The sequence below is a fragment of the Cucurbita maxima genome, unplaced genomic scaffold (genome assembly GCF_002738345.1).
Source record: "Cucurbita maxima cultivar Rimu unplaced genomic scaffold, Cmax_1.0 Cma_Scf00065, whole genome shotgun sequence".
NCBI lineage: Eukaryota > Viridiplantae > Streptophyta > Magnoliopsida > Cucurbitales > Cucurbitaceae > Cucurbita > Cucurbita maxima.
The window spans coordinates 184,006-191,943 of record NW_019272081.1 but is presented as its reverse complement, the minus strand read 5'-3'; positions in this window follow the sequence as shown (position 1 = coordinate 191,943).

Here is a 7,938-nt window from a genome sequence, read left to right as displayed (position 1 = left end):
GAAAGGGAAAGCCCGAAAGGAGAGGACGCAATTTTAAAGCCTTGAGGGGAAGCCCGAAAGGAGAGGATGAAATTTTAAAGCCTTGAGGGGAAGCCCGAAAGGGAATGCCCGAAAGGAGAGGACGCAATTTTAAAGCCTTGAGGGGAAGCCCGAAAGGGAAAGTTCAAAGAGGCCTTGAGGGGAAGCCCGAAAGGGAAAGTTCAAAGAGGCCTTGAGGGGAAGCCCGAAAGGGAAAGCCCAAAGAGGCCTTGAGGGGAAGTCCGAAAGAAGAGGACGCAATTTTAAAGCCCGCCTTGAGGGGAAAGCCCAAAGAGGACAATATTTAAAGCCTTGAGGGGAAGCCCAAAAGGGAAAGCCCAAAAGGGAAAGCCCGAAAGGAGAGGACAATATTTAAAGCCTTGAGGGGAAGCCCGAAAGGGAAAGCCCGAAAGGAGAGGACGCAATTTTAAAGCCTTGAGGGTAAGCCCGAAAGGGAAAGCCCGAAAGGAGAGGATGCAATTTTAAAGCCTTGAGGGGAAGCCCGAAAGGGATTGCCCGAAAGGAGAGGACGCAATTTTAAAGCCTTGAGGGGAAGCCCGAAAGGGAAAGTTCAAAGAGGCCTTGAGGGGAAGCCCGAAAGGGAAAGCCCAAAGAGGCCTTGAGGGGAAGCCCGAAAGGGAAAGCCCAAAGAGGCCTTGAGGGGAAGTCCGAAAGAAGAGGACGCAATTTTAAAGCCCGCCTTGAGGGGAAAGCCCAAAGAGTACAATATTTAAAGCCTTGAGGGGAAGCCCAAAAGGGAAAGCCCGAAAGGAGAGAACAATATTTAAAGCCTTGAGGGGAAGCCCGAAAGGGAAAGCCCGATAGGAGAGGACGCAATTTTAAAGCCTTGAGGGGAAGCCCGAAAGGGAAAGCCCGAAAGGAGAGGACGCAATTTTAAAGCCTTGAGGGGAAGCCCGAAAGGGAAAGCCCGAAAGGAGAGGACGCAATTTTAAAGCCTTGAGGGGAAACCCGAAAGGGAAAGCCCGAAAGGAGAGGATGCAATTTTAAAGCCTTGAGGGGAAGCCCGAAAGGGAAAGTTCAAAGAGGCTTTGAGGGGAAGCCCGAAAGGGAAAGCCCAAAGAGGCCTTGAGGGGAAGTCCGAAAGAAGAGGACGCAATTTTAAAGCCCGAAAGGGAAAGTCCAAAGAGGACAATATTTAAAGCCTTGAGGGGAAGCCCGAAAGGGAAAGCCCGAAAGGAGAGGACAATATTTAAAGCCTTGAGGGGAAGCCCGAAAGGGAAAACCCAAAGGAGAGGACGTAATTTTAAAGCCTTGAGGGGAAGCCCGAAAGGGAAAGTTCAAAGAGGCCTTGAGGGGAAACACAAAAGGGAAAGCCCAAAGAGGCCTTGAGGGGAAGTCCAAAAGAAGAGGACGCAATTTTAAAGCCCGAAAGGGAAAGCCCAAAGAGGACAATATTTAAAGCTTTGAGAGGAAGCCCGAAAGGGAAAGCCCAAAGAGGACAATATTTAAAACCTTGAGGGGAAACACGAAAAGGAAAGTTCAAAGAGGACAATATTTAAAGCCTTGAGCGGAAGACTTTAAATATTGTCAAAACTTTTAGGCCTTCCTAGAAGCCTTGAGGAGAGGACAATATCTCTTAAAAAGAGGACAATATTTGCTAGCGGTGGATGTGGGTTGTTACATGGTTTCTTAGAAGAAAGAAAATTCTCAAAACTTTTAGGCCTTCCTAGAAGCTCAGATAGCAGTAGAATTAGGCCCTTCATAGAGTCTAGAGAAAAGTCTGTTGTAACTTACTAGGGATTGGATGCAATGAAAGTATATAAGTAGGTTTCTTTTCGCTTCATAGAATCTAGAGAAAAGTTTGTTGTAACTTACTAGGGATGAGATGCAATGAAAGTATATAAGTAGGTTTCTTTTCGCAGATTTTCATTGGTTGCCGATCAAGGTTAATTGAATATTTTTATACTCATTTCTTTTCACAGGTTTCCACTGGTTGTCGATCAAGGTGGAGGAGCATTCTAGAGCTACGGAGTAACAACTCTTGCTTGATTCTTTGCCTAAGGAACAAGTGACCACAAACAATTGATCTTCTTCTCTTTAATTAGCTAACTGTGCATCTACTTCTTCCAACTGACCTTTGACTTTGCAGTTCTCAGCTTCATGTCCAAGTTGATTGCATTTGGAGTAGAAGGCGTCAGGTCTTCTCCAACATTTGTATGGTGGATGACCTTTCTTCTCACAATGGCGGCAAGGTGGATAGGATTTTTTAGAACCTTCTCCTTTTGTCTTCTAATAATTGGCAGATGAATCTTCATTTGTCGATTGGTTTTTGAAAATTTTCTTGTCTTTATACTGTTTTGATGTTTAATAGGTAAGGCACCTTCAATCACCCTTCTTGCCTCATAGACCTCCTTTGCTCTTGTGCTTGTTAGCATTCAAGAGCTCTGTAAGAGAAATCTTTGACAGGTCTTTGGTGTTCTCCAGAGTAGTAATGGTGGACGAATAGGTTTTTGAAAATTTTCTTTTTTTTTTTTATATTGTTTTGATGCTTAATAGGTAAGACACCTTCAATCGCCCTTCTTGCCTCATAGATCTTCTTTGCTCTTGTGCTTGTTAGCATTCAAGAGCTCTGTAAGAGAAATCTTTGACAGGTCTTTGGTATTGTCCAGAGTAGTAATGGTGGACGAATTGGTTTTTGAAATTTTTCTTGTTTTTATGGTCTTTGGTATTGTCCAGAGTAGTAATGGTGGACGAATTGGTTTTTGAAATTTTTCTTGTTTTTATACTGTTTTGACGCTTAATAGGTAAGGCACCTTCAATCACCCTTCTTGCCTCATAGACCTCCTTTTCTCTTGTGCTTGTTAGCATTCAAGAGCTCTGTAAGAGAAATCTTTGACAGGTTTTTGGTGTTGTCCAGAATAGTAATGGTGGACGAATTGGTTTTTGAAATTTTTCTTGTTTTTATACTGTTTTGACGCTTAATAGGTAAGGCACCTTCAATCGCCCTTCTTTCCTCGTAGACCTCCTTTTCTCTTGTGCTTGTTAGCATTCAAGAGCTCTGTAAGAGAAATCTTTGACAGGTCTTTGGTGTTGTCCAGAGTAGTAATGGTGGACGAATTGGTTTTTGAAAATTTTCTTTTTTTTTTATATTGTTTTGATGCTTAATAGGTAAGACACCTTCAATCGCCCTTCTTGCCTCATAGATCTTCTTTGCTCTTGTGCTTGTTAGCATTCAAGAGCTCTGTAAGAGAAATCTTTGACAGGTCTTTGGTATTGTCCAGAGTAGTAATGGTGGACGAATTGGTTTTTGAAATTTTTCTTGTTTTTATACTGTTTTGACGCTTAATAGGTAAGGCACCTTCAATCACCCTTCTTGCCTCATAGACCTCTTTTTCTCTTGTGCTTGTTAGCATTCAAGAGCTCTGTAAGAGAAATCTTTGACAGGTCTTTGGTGTTCTCCAGAGTAGTAATGGTGGATGAATTGGTTTTGAAATTTTCTTGTTTTTATACTGTTTTAATTCTTAATAGGTAAGGCACCTTCAATCACCCTTCTTGCCTCATAGACCTCCTTTGCTCTTGTGCTTGTTAGCATTCAAGAGCTCTGTAAGAGAAATCTTTGACAGGTCTTTGGTGTTCTCCGGAGTAGTAATGGTGGCTTTAAACTTCTCTTGAAGAGTGACCAGCAGCTTTTCAACAATCCTGGAATCATTTAACACAGAACCAAGTAATCTCACTTTGTTGGCAATGCTGAGAATCTATCAAAGTACTCTTTCATCGATTCAGACTCCTTCATCTTCTGCAATTCAAAATCCCTAATCAAATTCAGAACTTCCATTCCACGAATCCTCTCATCTCCTTCATATTCAGCCTTGAGGTAATCTCAGATTTCCTTCGCTGTTTTGAAAATCATTTGAGATACATCTGCGAATAGGCATGCTTTTGCCTTTGATTTTGTCTTCTTTTCCATGTGTGCTTTGATTTGTGCTACGATTTGCTGGAAGTGGAGGGACCTTTTAATCCTATTCTACGGCTTCCCAAAGATTGTCTTCTTTTCCATGTGTGCTTTGATTTGTGCTACGATTTGCTGGAAGTGGAGGGACCTTTTAATCCTATTCTACGGCTTCCCAAAGATCCAAAGCCTCCAGTCTCCATACAAACTGCCCACATTTGATAATTGGCAACAGCCGAAAAAACTGGATTCTCCTCCCATTCTTGATCTCACAAATTCCTTAATAAGACGGCCCTGATACCAATTTGTTAGTGAAAGAATGAATTATTAGTTCGATGAGAAGATACATATAGAGAGAATATAAAAAATATTTAAAAAATCTACCTAAAATGATAAAAATCTGATAACAAAAGTTAACAAATCAAAACTAAATAATTTTTAAAATTTGTTCAAAAAAATTAACAGAAAAATACTATCCAACCACAATCTAAAATGATCTTAGCATTCTTATGATTTAACATTCTTACTCATTCATTGATCTCATTTAGTAATTAATTTATGAAACTTGTTTCTGGAGTTTTGACTGCCTTCTCGACATGATTATAATTTATTTACATCGTTAACCCTTGTTGGTAGGAGTCCAAGGTAGAACGGCATTTTGTGGACAAACAAAGCTTCATTCAGTGTCAAACCTGGGGGACATGGGGGCGTAAAAAAAGTAAAATTTGCCAAGCTGTTGCTCGAAACTTCAAGGAAGACAAGTAGTGGACTAAGCTATATTCAATTGTTACAATGGTTCAATAATTCCTTATCAACCCCAGTAATTACATTTGTTTTCATATTATAAACCCATCCTAAGAAGACCATATGAGCAAAAAACTAAATAAAAAATGAGAATTCATGTTACAATCCTCTTCCGCCACAGAGACAATAGGGAGAACCCGTGCCAACAATTCATCACAGAAGAAAGGAGCAGTGGACTAACCTCAGTAGCCTAGCCAAATCAATTATCTACTAGGTCCGCTCAGCGTTCTTGGATTTTTTGTGTCATAGATTTCAGACTTTGGGTTGGCTAAGTGCTTCCAACTCAAGGGAGTAAGATTCCGATTACCTTGTTGATTGAATATCTCAAGACAAGAACACTTGTTTGAGATTCAAATCACTCCACAAGGTAGATCGATCATGTCTAGCTTGAATGATTCTTGTTGATCAAATATCTCAAGATAAGAACACTTGTTTGAGATTCGAATCACTCCACAAGCAAGATTGATCATGTCGAACTTGAATGATTCTACATGCAACCTAAACGGCATAGAACAACCTAAACCGCATAGAATTGCAAAAAAAAAACTTAGGCATTGACTAAAGAAAAACACAAATGCTTCCTTAGCCATTGGCTAAAGAAAAATATAAATGCTTCTTTTACTCTATTTTTCAAGTCTACTTACAAATACAACATACATACCTTAATATAGTCTCAAAATGAAACTATTAGAGGCCTTCCAAGAGTTTAACATTTATACTTTATTGTCATAATTGACCATTAGGTAAATATAACCCAAAGTAAATAAAAAGTCTTAAAATAATGAATGAAATACAATAACTCTAAATTACTCAGTTGTGATCCACTCAAAATTTATAACAATGAACCTTCATTCTTCATCAACGGGGCATAAATTGAAATATGTTTTGATAATTTCAACAGCATTTTGTTCACATCTTTATTGAAGTATATTATAGGATTGATGTCTCTTGGTTCATATCATTCTCCACTCATTCAAGAAGATTCGTCTTCGAATCTATTTGTGAAACTTTGCAGCAAAAAATAAGTTGTGGAAATACGAAGGACCTCACAACACTCTTTCATGTGTATGCACTCAAGGAATTTTAGGTCACTCTTTTTGCACTCATTTACACAAATAAAGCTCTCATTCTCTCCTCTCAAAATTTTTAATAGAACCAATATTGAATTTTAAATTCTAAGTTGATTAAAAAATCTAAAATGATAAAAAAAAAAAAATCAAATTGAGAAAAAAAACACATATATCCAATCTTGAGCGTAAAGCTCTGATATCATATGATACGTGTAAATCACCAAGTGAAAGTAATCAACTTGGCCTCCGAATACTATATGCATGGGATTGTAGATGAGAAAACAGTAATCAACTTGGCTTCCGAATACTATATGCATGGGATTGTAGATGAGAAAACAAATGTTTTTGCTTTTGGAGTGTTCCAGCTGTGTAAGCTTCGGTGAGATCTGATCTTGACTTTCTCTTTCAACTGTTCATTCATTAAATGAATGTGGATCTCCAAGTAGTCAAAAATTTCTTTTCGGGTTTCCCTTCAAGGTTTTTAAAATGTGTCTGCTAAGGAGAGTTTCCACACCTTTATAAAGAATGTTTCGTTCTCCTCCCCAATCAATGTGGGATCTCAGGCTTCAAAATTTTTATACATGATATTAAATTACAATGCAAGAATAGCAGATTCAAAAGTGACCTTTTTATGGCTGTGCCAGGAAAGGTGAAGAAGCTAAGCAGAATGGTCTGTTTTTGATATTGACAGGTACTCGACATTATGGAGGATCGGTTTGTCGATACCGAGAGGTGGAAAATGGCAGAGGTAGAAGTAGAAGAGAATGATGATTTCTGGGGCTTTGAGGAGTTGGAATATGAATGGGACAACTCCTTCTCTATTCAGTCCCCATAATAATTCAATGTAGGGCAGAATTGAAGAGGCTTCAGAGCTTCAAGTTTGATTAAACAATGTGATAAACTATGTACATATTCAGCTAGATAGATTGAACCGATAATAATGCAAATCTTGTGTAAAAAAACAAAAAAAATGATCCCTGCACCATATTATGAATTTAGAAATGGTTAATTTTGATTAACGACTTGAACTCATTCATAGGTCAATCATTACGAGATCGAACGCCAGTACGAATCTTTTGTTCTTAAATTTTACTTGAAGCTTTTGAACCATTAGAAATAATTGAAAAGGATGGATGAAAACAACAAAGCTGTGAAAGCTGTGAATGTGAAATCATAAAAAATGAATTGATTAAAATGTTTCAAAACTGGGAGTGAGATGGAGGAACAAATGTAGCTTATATATGGTGTGAAATTACACCTTGGTTGTGAGAAAGGAATGAAGCACCCTTATTATTAAGGGTATAGAAACCTCTCCCTAATTGGCTCATTTTAAAACCATGAGACTAACGACAATACGAAACCGGCCAAATCGAACCATATCTGTTAGCGGTTTGGGTAGTAGTGTGCTAACAAGGACGCTGAACCCCAGAAGCACCCCTTTTATAGAAATATCTCTTAACAAACTCGTTTTAAAACTGTGAGGCTGATACGATTCGTAACGGGCAACAATTCTCACATACATAAAATAAATAAATTTAAGATCTTTAACAATTCTCTCAACAATTCTCACTACCTAACAAAAATTTCCAGTGAGTAAACCTTTCTTTAGAAGATTTTTTAACCCCATGGAGTCTGAACAACGACAAAAGCACCAAAAATTACTCACCAACAAGCTGTTGAAATTGAACCAAATAATTTCAAAGCCTCTTGGCTTCTTCGAAAAAAAAAATAACAAATCATACTCAATACTGAGACTAAGAAGATAAATGGAGTGAACCGGTAGCTGAATATTTACAGTCTTCATGAGCTCCGCCACCGAGAAATTCCAATAGCGAATAGTTGCATCAAGTGAGGTGGTCCAACAGAAGCACAACTTCTTACGACACGCTGGCACCACTGTCACCGATGTCACTAAGGCCTTGTGACCGTCCAATGATGTAATCTAAAGTAGAGGTCGAAGTAGGAGTGCTAATACATAGCATATAAATTGTTACAAAATCAAGAGACTTTTGAAATAGAAATCGCTCTGATACCTTGTTGAAAAATAAAGCCGCTACGATACCAACCACGAAATCAAACGCTCGCTTTGAATCTAACTCGTTTAGATAACTCTCACGAAACTTTATAAGGGTGTCG